Below are 13,089 nucleotides of genomic sequence, written 5' to 3' on the forward strand. Positions count from 1 at the left end.
AATTGCTTGGAAAAAAAAAAAAAAAAAAACCTAGTCAATGAATATGCAATAAAATATAGTTATTAATTGTTATTTATCACTCACTGTGTCATTCTACCCACTGAAAGAAGTGAGGCAATTTGACCAGGTGGTATTCTCTATTTTACAAACTAGAAAAATGAAGGTCAAAGGCATGGCTATTTTCTGTAGGTGAAATAAAGACTAAGCAGTGGGGCCACATTAAAATACAGTTTGCGACCTCTTCTCCTGTACTCAGAGTTTTAATCTTCCTTTATTAATCAAGTTGCACTGCTTATATGAAAATTTCTAAAACTCTTAGATCAAACGTCAGCAACCTTTTGCTATTAAAGGTCAGATAATAAATATTTCAGGTGTTTCGAGCCCAGAAGACTCTGTCTCAAATATTTACCTCTGCTATTATAGCACAAAAGCAGCCACCAGAAGTTCATGGACAAACAGCTGTGGCTGTGTTTCAATAAAATTTTATTTACAAAAACAAGCAGTGGGCCAGATTTCACCAAATGACTATAGTTTGCTGACCTCTACTTCAAATCAATACCAAGTGCTTGGCACATAGTGAGGGATCCAAAATGAGTTTAGATAGATAAATGAATGAAACAATGATTTGTCCTACTTGGAATTCTTCAGCTCTAAAAGGTTCTACTATCTAATCTAACAGTGCATTTCATGTTCTTGTATTATTCAATATAATTTCATATCTCTTCTTTTTCCATGTATAAAATAATATTGAACATGCATCTTGTTACTTTGCAGTCAGATAGGGCTGGAACTGAAACCCAACTTTTCTATTTGGGCAAGTTAATTTACCTTAAACTTTTGTTACCTCATTTGCAAACTGGGCATAAGGATGCTTACTAACAGTGGTCTGCGTGCATACGTGCTTAGTCATTACAGTCATGTCCAGCTCTTTGCAACACAATGGGCCATAGCCCTCCCGGCTCCTCTGTCCATGGGATTCTCCAGGCAAGAATACTGGAGTGAATTGCCACACCATCCTCCAGAAACCTTTCCCACCCATGGATCAAACCTGCATTTCCTGAATTGCAGGTGGATTCTTTAAGGCTGAGCCATCAGGGAAGCCAAATAGTGGTCTGAGGCTCAGAAATTATGTAGGCACAATGCCAAGTGAATGGTAGATAGGAATTAGGCTACATTCCTGTAGACAGGGACTTCTTTTTCAGTATTTTATCCAAACTTTCCTACTTTTATTCTCCCTCATTTGCTTTTTATGTGGATGGGAATTGGGAATGGTGGTGGTTCTAGTCTGGTAGACCAGGAGGCACACCACATGCTGAGTTGGCTTAGATGCTGCTTCTTCTCTCTAGTGTCCAGCTTCTGAGGCTCTGCAGAGGGCCAGGGAAAGGTCCCCACTTTCGACCTGAGCTCAGTGTTCATAGCAGCTATACTACGAGCTACCGATAATAACATGTTTAAGACCATCTACGTCTGAAATGCACTGTTGAAGATTTTAACACTTCACAATCTAGGTTTCGCTCTTCCACTGATATACATAAGAAAGCTTCTTCATGGTGAACAAATGCCTGAAGTGGAAATATGACCAGTAAAAAAGGAAGAAGTCCCCACAACAGTCAAAACACCAGGAAGATCCTGGGGGTTAGAAGTCATGAACAAACAGTCCTAGCACTGTCTCTCACTTTCTGTCACACCTAGAACAAGATGAACCTATCCTTTCCTCTGCACCTCAATATTTTCCAAATCTCAGTAATTTATTTCCTCTCTTCATAACTCTTATCATGCCTACGTGGCCCCATACTATTATTTTTTCTATACTTCAACTGAATCAACTAACTTATTTTACTTAGCCTTGTCCTTCACTAATACCTATTATATAATATCACAGGTATGTTAATTATACTTTCCCTATTATGCTTTATAATAAATGCATACTTATTGAAATATAAATTATACTATTATAATAAAAAAATATTCCTTCACTATAATCACCTAAAACCATCCCGGGTACCACGTGGCAGGTATTTCCATTTCTGAAAACATTGGCTCTGGGGATGAATATCTCTGTGTTTTCCACATTGCTTGATTCTTTCATACCCCCAGCAGCACCTGGCACCATGTGGGGCACACACATGGTATATGAAGCCCTTACATTTGTATAGTGCTTTATAGCTTTCAAAGTACTTCAACACACTTGGAAAGGAGAACACATTGGAGAGAACCTCCTTGAAGGTTTGTGTAACTTGACAATGGAGAGGAATACCTGGAAGATCCTAGAAAAGGAACAAAACCACTCACTGGGAAGCCTCTCCTGACCATGCAGCCCTGTTTTATCACTGTGAAGGGTGTTCTAGGTCCTGGGTGAGGGCAGTGGTCTCCTTGCAAAGAGCCAACTCCTTTAGAGAGTGTTATTTCTGGTTCTCCTGCCATAGCCTTGAGGTTTTTCTCATCCCTGAAATCAGACCTTGCTCTTTTGTACTCACAACACACTCATAGGAAAAGGTTATCTGGCTGAATTAGTAGGAGAAGGAAAGTCATAGAATTTCAGGCAACTTCAAGGCATTATTAAAGCAATATATTTTTATATTATTACGAAGCCTAATGCTATGTTGAATCTGCAGTTATGGAGTTCATTCTAAAGCACTTGATTGTGCCCAGGAGAGAAATAGTTTTACAAGTAATTTTCTCTAGCATGTTTGAAGAAAGGGCAGTGCATGGCTCAGTAAATACAACAGCCTGGACAGTTATGAGCTATCATGCTAAACTGAATTGACTTAGTGCTATAACTTGCAATGAATGAGTTCTGTCTACGAGAAGCTTTCTGGTAGGCCTCAGAGCCTATGTTTTTATGGGTGTTTTGTGCTTATCAACACTGTCTGATATCTAAGAGGCAACTATGTGAACCATGTAACTTTCAGTTTAATTTGTTCAGATTAACTATTTAGTACCATTACAATTAATTAACTTTTAATATTATTATTTATTTGCATAGCTGTTAGCTATTCTCTGTATTCAGGACATAACTGACAGTAAATTAGGGTGAGAAGAGGTATATTTTGCAGAAATCCTTCCATCTTCTTTCACCAGTTTATGGTCAGACGTCTTTCATTATGTAATCTAAAAGTCTTGAACTATTCTACTCTTCAAAGTGCATCCTAAACTCCAAACAAACATGACTGAGCTGTATCTCTGAGTGTCTTCCTAAGGGAGCCTTTCCTTGAAGTCACATACTCTACAGAGAAAGTTGAGTTTTTAGTAAAAGATTTCGGGGTCAAATGCATTGGTCATTTTGCCACTAATTTATGTGAGTTGAGTTTTGCATCATCTATGACAATTCATCAACCGACTGCTAGAAATTTAAATGCAAAGAAGTAGTCATATTACTTCATTTTATCCTCACAATAGCATTAGAAAGTCTTTTTTTTTTTTTAAACCTATGTGTATTTGTTGACAAAGCACTGCATGTTGTATATGAGCAATTTGACCATAACATTTTGCGGCTTAATAAGGCAATGGCACCCCACTCCAGTACTCTTGCCTGGGAAACCCCATGGACGGAGGAGCCTGGTAGGCTGCAGCCCATGGGGTCTCAAAGGGTCGGACATGACTGAGCGACTTCACTTTCACTTTTCACTTTCATGCACTGGAGGAGGAAATGGCAACCCACTCAGTATTCTTGCCTGGAGAATCCCAGGGACGGAGGAGCCTGGTGGGCTGCCATCTATGGGGTCGCACAGAGTCAGACACGACTGACGCGACTTAGCAGCAGCAGCAACAGTGTAATGGTGATTTCGAAATTAATTTGAGTTGCTTTTGTGCAGGTCTGAATCCTAATTACTTTTGCTACTTTTTCTGGAATTATTAATCCAGCCAAAATTCACATAGGATGGGAAAATATTGTGGAAATAGAAACTGAAATAAGTCTGGCAGAAACTACAAGGTGCCAAAAACTCTTTATTATATCACAGTGGAAGTGAAATGTTTGATGATTCAAGTCATGAAGATTAGGGAAAAAAAAAAAAAAACAAATCATGACAATCCCAGAAGTAGGTAATGAAAACGAAAAAGAGAACTTGTATCAGTACTTGCTTTTGCATTTAAATTTGTATTTGGAATTTTTGTCTCATTTTGTTTGTTATTTTTTCATAACTGGAGTCTCCTAAATTATATAAACTCTAAATGTGGGAAGGTGGATCTGCTGAGTCTCTCCTCTTTGGAGATCGAGACAGGTGTAAGTAGATTAGAGCTGCCTGAGAAATGAATTGATGTGGGAGCCATACAGAATATCAAGTTTTATATATCTGAATATCAACATATATGACATTTATAAAATATAAAAGTTTTGTATACATAAAATACATCACCTGGACGACCAACATTTAAATTTTTGATATCATAAATCAATGTTGCATTATGTATTTATGTTTTTATTTCTGTAGTATGCATTCATAAAAGTAGGATTGCTGGGTCAAAGACTGTATACATTAAAATATTAATTTCCAAAGAAAGTCTTGATAGCCCCTTCTCTTAAAAGATGAGGGGACTGAGGTTGAGGGAGGGTGAATAATTTTTTCTGCAGTCACACAGTACCTTGAGTCAGGATTTGACTCATAGTTATTTGACTTCATAAACAGAAGGTCTTAAGAGGGCTAAACTACATTGACTCAGATACTTATTGAGCGTACCCTTGTCTATGAATTAGTCCCCATGAGGTTTTATTAAAGACAGTCCTTAAACAGTCTCATGGGCTTCTCTGGTGGTTCAGATGGTAAAGAATCTGCCTGCAATGTAGGAGATGCAGGTTTGATCTCTGCCCCAGGAAGATTTCTGGAGAAGGGAATGGTTGCCCACTCCAGTATTCTTGCCTGGAGAATCTCATGGACAGAGGAGCCTGACAGGGTACAGTCCATGGGGTCACAAAGAGTCAGACACAACTGAGCGACTAACACTTTCACTTTTCACAAGCAGTCTTATATAAAAACAAGAAACTCCAAATTGGGTGGGGTACATAAGAACTTGGCAAGACAAGCAGAACATGAAGAGTTTAAGGGAATCAGCTTCTAGATCCTCAACCCATAATAGGTCTATATCTCAGTGATATTGCACGTTTGGTTCCAGACCACTGAAATAAATCTAGTCACAAGAATTTTTTTAGATTACCAGTACATATAAAATTTCTGTTTACATCACACTATAGTCTGTTAGGTGTACAACAGCATTATGTCTAAAAACAATGTGAAAATGAGAGTCGCTCAGTCACGTCCAATTCTTTGCAACCCCATGGACTGTAGCCACTCAGGTTCCTCTGTCCTTAGGGATTCTCCAGGCAAGGATACTGGAGCGGGTTGCCACTCCCTCCTGCAGGGAATCTTCCCAACCCAGGGGTTGAACCCAGGTCTCCCTCATTGCAGGTGGATTTGTTACCAACTGAGCCACCAGGGAAGCCCAGGAATACTGGAGTGGGTAGCCTGTTCCTTCTCCAGGGGATCTTCCTCACCCAGGAATTGAACCGGGGTCTCCTGCATTGCAGGCGGATTCTTTACCAACTGAGTGACCAGGGAAGCCCTAAAAACAATGCACATACCTTAATTTAAAAACACTTCATGGCTGAAAAAAAATGCTCACCATCATCTGAACCTCCAGTGAGTCCTAGTAGTGACATTACCACTGGTTACACATCACCATAACAAATGAAAACACCAAACAATGAAAAAATGTGAAATATTGTAGGAATTATCCAAATGTGACACAAAGATACAGAGTGAGCAAGTGCTATTAGACAAATGGCTCTGATAGGCTTGCTCAAGGCAGGGTTGCCATAAGCCTTCAGTTTCTAAAGTACACAATATCTGCAATGCACAATCAGTAAGGAGAAGAGCAGGCACACAGGGTCTGCCAGGACCAAGACTGATCTGTCTGAGAAGGCTCCTCAGGCTGGGGGTCTCTTTTCCCAGTCCTTCCCTTTACAGTCTAGACAGAGATTTTCAAACCTTTTCCAGAAAAAGCTGCTTTTTAGCTCTCTAAGTGAACAAGAGAGAGGTCCTGTCCCTTCTGACCCCCAGATTCCACGCTGAAGAAGCTGCCCACTGAAGAGGGGCTGTGGAGTGGCGGCCAGCTTTTCCTTGAGGGAACTGAGCTACATGTGTCTGTAAGAGATGGGCTGAGCCAAAAAACCATCTGATGGAATTAACATCACTGTTTTTTATATTAAGAAGGTCAGTGCCATCTTATGTGAGTGTAGGTCACAGAAACAAATGCATCTATTTCACCACTTTTATTTTCCTTCCAGGGTGGTCACTTCTTGGGATTTAGTGACCACATGTACGTTTTATTCCCAAATAAACTCATTTGTGTGAGTCAGAAACACCTGCATAGGCACTATTCTCTCTTAAAATTACTCTCGATAGTTTTGGTTTTTCAGGATTAAAACACCCATTGGCCACACAAAGCTAATTTAAGTAGTTTATTTTCATTCCCCAACACAGCTCATTGATTTTCTGTCACTTTTTCCAATTAGGAACTTGAACCTCTTAGAATCATTATTAAAATCATAACATTTATTAAAAGTGTTGGGAAATTTTTGCCTTCTATCTATTCATCATAAGTAATGGTAGAAATCGACACTATAAATAAAGGAAACTGCTCCATTTTTTTCAGCTTTGGTAATTTTTGCAAACTTTAAACTATATGCCAATACAGAAAAGAAACTAAAGAACACTGACACCAGTTCCTGTAATTCACTTAGGAGACACAGATACCTTTAACCGAAGCCAAGTAATTACTTGTGGAAAATTCTGAAAGAGATGAAAATACTGAAAAAACTGTGGAAAATTCTGAAAGAGATGGGAATACCAGACCATCTGACCTGTCTCTTGAGAAACCTGTATGCAGGTCAGGAAGCAAGAGTTAGAACTGGACATGGAACAACAGACGGGTTCCAAATAGGAAAAGGAGTATGTCAAGGCTGTATATTGTCACCCTGCTTATTTAACTTATATGCAGAGTACATCATGAGAAACGCTGGGCTGGAAGAAACACAAGCTGGAATCAAGATTGCCAGGAGAAATATCAATAACCTCAGATATGCGGATGACACCACCCTTATGGCAGAAAGTGAAGAAGAACTAAAGAGCCTCTTGATGAAGGTGAAGGAGGAGAGTGAAAAAGTTGGCTTAAAGCTCAACGTTCAGAAAACTAAGATCATGGCATCTGGTCCCATCGCTCCATGGGAAATAGATGGGGAAACAGTGGAAACAGTGTCAGACTTTACTTTTTTGGGCTCCAGAATCACTGCTGATGGTGACTGCAGCCATGAAATTAAAAGACGCTTACTACTGGGAAGGAAGGTTATGGGCAACCTAGATAGCATGTTTAAAAGCAGAGACATTACTTTGCCAACAAAAGTCTGTCTAGTCAAGACTATGGTTTTTCCAGTGGTCATGTATGGATGTGAGAGTTGGACGGTGAAGAAAGCTGAGCACCAAAGAATTGATGCTTTTGAACTGTGGTATTGGAGAAGACTCTTGAGAGTTTCTTGGACTGCAAGGAGATCCAATCAATCCATCCTAAAAGAGATCAATCCTGGGTGTTCATTGGAAGGTCTGATGTTGAAGCTGAAGCTCCAATACTTTGGCCACCTCATGCGAAGGGTTGACTCATTGGAAAAGACCCTAATGCTGGGTAGGATTGGGGGCGGGAGGAGAAGGGGACGACAGAGGATGAGATGGTTGGATGGCATCACCGACTCGATGAACATGGGTTTGGGTAGACTCCGGGAGTTGGTGATGGACAGAGAGGCCTGGCGTGCTGCAATTCATGGGGTCGCAGAGAGTCGGACACGACTGAGCGACTGAACTGAACTGAACTGAACTGAAGTAATTACTGCCCAGGTTGATACTACTAACTTGCTGTAGAATGAGACAACCAGTCATGGCAAATTAAAAATGTAGGCCATCAATTGCAACGATGCAGTTGGTTAATAGCTACTACTAGTTTGCCACTGGTAAGACTAAAGTGTGGTCCAGTGCAAAAGATGAGCAGGCGGCTACAGGCTGATGAAGCATCTCATCTGGGCCAGGTGAGCTCTTTGTGGGTGTCCAGAGCTTAGGCCTTCCATGCTCTTATGTAAATTACACGAGGATGTAAGAGCTGGCCTGCCTACTGGGGAGATGGAGAGAACAGCATCTGTCTAGAAGGTATCCCTTTGCAGCGTGGAAGTACTGACCAGGTAGCGTCCTGGGATAAGAGCAGTAGAAATCACTTCTCATCTGCTGGGAGGGCTAAGGTCTCTAGTGGCTGGGTTTGCTTTGCTAAGGTTGTTCTTCTTTGAATTGTTCTTGCTGGCTGTCTTAATGAAGTGGCTAGGACAAGACTGAAAAGCCAGGATGTTGATCTGGGGATGCAGAATCTTATTATGCCTAAATGGCATTCCTTCATTAGACACAGTTCAGTCTATGGGAAGCAGTTAGGAATCAAACGAGCTTGATTTTGAGTCTGCCGCTTACTAGTTTAGTGAACTTGTAAAGTTATTTACCCTTTCTGAACCTCAGTTTGTTCATTTGGAAAATTATGATAATAATATCAACTAGCCCTAAAGGTTGCTATGGAAAGTAAATGGAATATTGCACATAAAGTGTTTAACACAGTGCCTGCGTGATGTAAGGATTCTGAAAGGGGTGGTTATTATGTTATCTTATTTTCCACATGCCATCATCCTGACCTGGGATGGTACCTTCCCATGCTTTCTTCTAATTGGCCTGGACCCTCTCAGAAACCACAGATACACACATCTCCTATTTAGCCCAGATTGTTCATTAAGGTCTGCTATCGTTGCTATTACATCGTTGCTATTACACAGCTGTCTTTACCTTTTTCCTTACCAACCTCTGTTATTTCTATTCATGGAGGCAACAGTGTGCTTGTTTATATATTTTGCCAGCATTGTTGAGCATCTGGATGGACCAAATACTGGAATAAATGCAGAGGTGAGCAAAGCAGACAGTACTCCTGATCTTTTGAAACTTATAGTCCAGCAGGAGACACAGAACAGTCAATAGCGATAACAATCAGGATAGAAAATACCAGTTGCCATGGGAATACATTGTAGGGCCATTTATCTCATCTTGGGTGGTATGGGTGGGGAGTCAAGGGAACTTAGCTTCCTTCCACAGCAAAGTCTTGCACCCCCAATCCCAGCCAGCTATTTCCAAAGTACAAATCTCTGGTTATCAAAGGGGCCAGGTAAGCAAATGGAAGATGTGCCAATATCAGTGTGCTACATGTGTAGTCGACAGCACTCACTCAGATACAAATCGTGGGGTCAATATGGTTGAGGACGAAGAGTTGATCTACAGGCAAATACATTTTACAACTCAAACTCAAGTACTCATGGGAATGCCCTGGGCGATAGGGAATGATGTATTCTAATATATCATTTTTTTTTACAATGTTTAGGCTTTTAAATCAACATTTCTCCCATCCAAGTACTAACCAGGCCTGACTCTGCCTAGCTTCCAAGATCAGACGAGAGTGGACGTATTCCAGCTGGTATGAGCGTTGACTAAGCCAACATTTCTGTAAGTAATGTGAGATAGGAACTTTTTTTTCAGACAGTCAATATCCCCACACCACTTGCTGAATCATCAGCTATCTCTTGCCTGTTCATTTCAAATGCCAACTTTATCATATACAAAGTTTTCATTTATTAATGAGTATATTTCTAGGCTCTCTGTTTTGATCCATTTGACAATGCCACACTTTTCCGATTGCTATAATTCTACAGTATGTTTTGATAAACAGTAGGGCAAGACCCCTGTTCTCTAATTTTTTCTTGGATGTTTGAAATTCATATTAAATTTCTTTACAAAGAAGCTGAGTTTCAAAGTCTATTGGCTTATATATTTCTTAATGTCAATCTCTAGCTTATGCACTGCTTTTCAGTGTCTATGATGTCCAACACTATTATTTCATCTCAGATTCTGTTTGTTTATATAATAAAAATGGGGGAGTAGAAATACTAATGGTTGAGTAATCAGAGGACCTAGATTTGAAACCAGGACTTGCCATCCACCAGCTTTATGACCTTGGGAACAGCATTTACTCTTCCTGAGCCCCAGTCTGTCCATTTATAACATGGAGATAAGAAAAACCTGTCTTATAAGGTATTGTGAGGATTCCATAAGAGAAAGCAATGAAGATTTTATCAAAGCTCCTGTGTCACACTTGCAGAGATACTAGAAGCTATACACATGAAAAACAGGCTGTGATGTTTTAAATGCTACATAGTGTTCAATATCATTATTGGAGAAACTGGCTTAAATATTTCACAGCTGAATATGAGCTTGTCCTGGAACTGGGAGTCAGTGTAGTCGTTGGTGTTTGGGCAATGGATATTCTGATAGCCTCATCGTATCCTGTGGCTTCTACTTTTAAGATGTTTGAGTGGTGAGCCACAGGTCCAAATCTTTAGCTTTTACCACAAGTCACAAAGGAAATCCCCAAATTGCAAAAACTGCTATCTGCCAAACTCAAATGGGCTATAGCTTGACCTGGGATGTCTTACAAGACTCAGACAACACATAATGCAACATGTGGACAGGGTAAACCAAGGGGGCCAGAGTTTGCATCCCAAGAAAATTACCTTATGAAATGATCATCAGGAAACCAATCATCTTGGCCTGTAAATAACTCCATGTAGGGTAATGTAGTTGTCACTTTGTATTTGCTACTTCTCAACTAGAAGAAAAGGAAAATGCAAAAGTGTGAAAATAGGTCCATAAATATCTCTTAAGAGACTACTGAAAATTTAATTAACTGAGCAATTGAGCCAGATTTTTTTAAATTTAGATCTGAAATGTGAGGGGTTCCTTCAGGGCTCGCTTCTGGTTGGAATGGGGCAGGGCTGGCAGTGGGTGTAAAAACAAAACAAAATAAAATGCTCTACTAAACTTTAACTCAGTAATGTTTCATCATTAAGAAAGTATTAAAAGGAAGAACAGTTCTGCCTTTTATAATCAGCGGAGCACACCAGAAAAACTGCACCCCAATGGGTCTACGTTTCTCCATGAAATAGGATAGGGCCCAGCAAACAATTCCACTACATTAAACAAACATCCTGATCCCTACTAAGCATAAAGCACTAGGCATTGTAGGAAATAAAACAGTGCCTAAGGTGTGGCCCCTACCCTCCCAGATCTCAAAGTCCAGGGGGAAATACAGGTGTGCAGGCGCATGAGGATCACAAGGTCCACGTGGCTGAGTCCCCATGCTCGAGGCAATGGTCCCATGGGGAGGACAGGCAGAGGATGAGAAGATCTTCAATCATTGGGCCACATAACAGCAGTGGGAGGGATGCTGAATCAAAGGGGTCCTCATACAAGATGTGCCCTGCTGCCACCTCCTGCTCCACACAGAAGCGGGTGGGGCCAGCCACGCCCACTGACAGCGGGGGAGGAGGGGTAGGAAGGTGTTCTGTCTACCCTTCTCCTTTGGGAAGCAGGTCAGATATGTGAACCTTTGGGAAGCAGGTCAGATATGTGAACTGGGACTTGGCTCTGCAGGTCAGGTCATCTCCCTTCCTTCCCTTCTCTCTCTCCTGCCTCCTTCCCTCCCCCCTTCTCTTTCTTGCTCCTTTCCTTCCTTCCTCCCTCCTTCCATTCTCCCTTTCCTTCCCCCAGCCTTCCCATCCGTATTCCCTTTCTATCTTCTTTCCTCCCTCATCCCTCTCTCCCTTTCTTCCTCTCTACTTGTTCTCTCACTCAGATGCCCACATACCCCACTCACTCTCTGTGTGTGTCTGGCTCTCTCTTCAACATATCCAACAAACATACCACATAATAAACAGGCCACACAATAAAAAACATTCTCCATATTTCTATCTAGGGAAGGAACCATAGGTGGTTTACATTAGATTTTTGCCTATGCTGTCTTTACAGTACAGCTGTCACTGTAGTCTTGTCCTGAGCTGTGAGGGATTTCAAAGAACTAGCATAGAATAATACAATGATGCAGTACTTTATTTCCCCCCGGATAGACAGCTGTATTTGCTCCATCGGGGGTGGAAGACTAAGGGAGGTGGTGACAAGGCACCAAACCCCTGTCTGGGGAAGTTCATGTGTTGGCTGACACATGAGAGTGTGTCTTAGAGGAGCTGAGATGTGAGGCAGATTTGGGATACAGCACAAACAATTTTCTATTTGGGGAAGAGCAGACCCGGAGTTTTAAACCAAGGAAGTTTCATCTCTTCACTCCATCTCTGCCTTCCTGGAGCAGCCAGGCCCTTGAAATCTAAGGCATATTGAATTGATCCCTGTGATGCTTGAAATCATCCTATAAGTTCATCATCTTTCAGCCCTGCACTAATGTCAGGTTAGAGGACTCAGAAGCAGTGCCAGGAACACATTTATTCCCAGAGATTCTGGGCCAATATTGCCATAGAGATACTAGAAATTACCTCAAGATTTGGATATCTCACAGAGAGGCAGCCATCACCTTTTTGCAAAATATATCTTCAGGATGTTTCTAAATTGAATATTTTGAGCATCTACTTTAAGCATCTTTGGGATATTTGTGTCAATCTTGTGCCTCTAGGAAATGGTATATTTCTTTAGAATTTATGATCATAGTTTGAGACAGCTGGCAAGAAATGTCTCCGCCAGTTTGACGATAGCATTGAGCAACTAAGAGGTGTGCTCCTCAAGGAGGAGGCAAGCACATACAGGGCTCTAACTCTGTGCTGTTTTATGTTTCATCCTCACACAAATCCCTGTGAGGGAGGCACAACTGGCATTCTCCTTTTATGGGCAAGGAAGCAGGGGGCAGAGAGGGGAAGTATTTTGCGCCTTAGGGCACACAGTCAATCAGTGTAAGGCAGAATGCCAGGTCCATGAGGACAGAGATGACTTTGGTTTTGTTTTCTTCCCCTGCTATATCCCAAGCTTCTGCATGGTGCCTGGTGCATAGTAAATGCTCAGAAAATACTTTATGAGTTAATAAAGCAAGAGTGCAATATAAACCTAGCAGTCTGGCTCTAGAGTCTGTACCCTTGTTACTGAGGGGGTCAGAATATGCCATCCCAAAACATGCCATTTTGGCATA

At 41.1% G+C, this 13,089-nt stretch overlaps 1 long non-coding RNA gene across 1 annotated transcript in view; it reads right to left on the minus strand.

Moving 5' to 3' along the window:
• The window catches only part of LOC145519844 (uncharacterized), a 111,683-nt gene that overhangs the window by 55,082 nt on the left and 43,512 nt on the right, over positions 1-13,089 (minus strand). Inside the window, exon 2 of the long non-coding RNA XR_014063960.1 lies at positions 10,634-10,728. This is a non-coding gene — a long non-coding RNA (uncharacterized LOC145519844). The remainder of the gene's footprint in view (positions 1-10,633; positions 10,729-13,089) is intronic.

This window comes from Giraffa tippelskirchi, chromosome 9, assembly GCF_054371585.1.
Source record: "Giraffa tippelskirchi isolate mGirTip1 chromosome 9, T2T-mGirTip1v1.2.pri, whole genome shotgun sequence".
Taxonomy (NCBI): domain Eukaryota; kingdom Metazoa; phylum Chordata; class Mammalia; order Artiodactyla; family Giraffidae; genus Giraffa; species Giraffa tippelskirchi.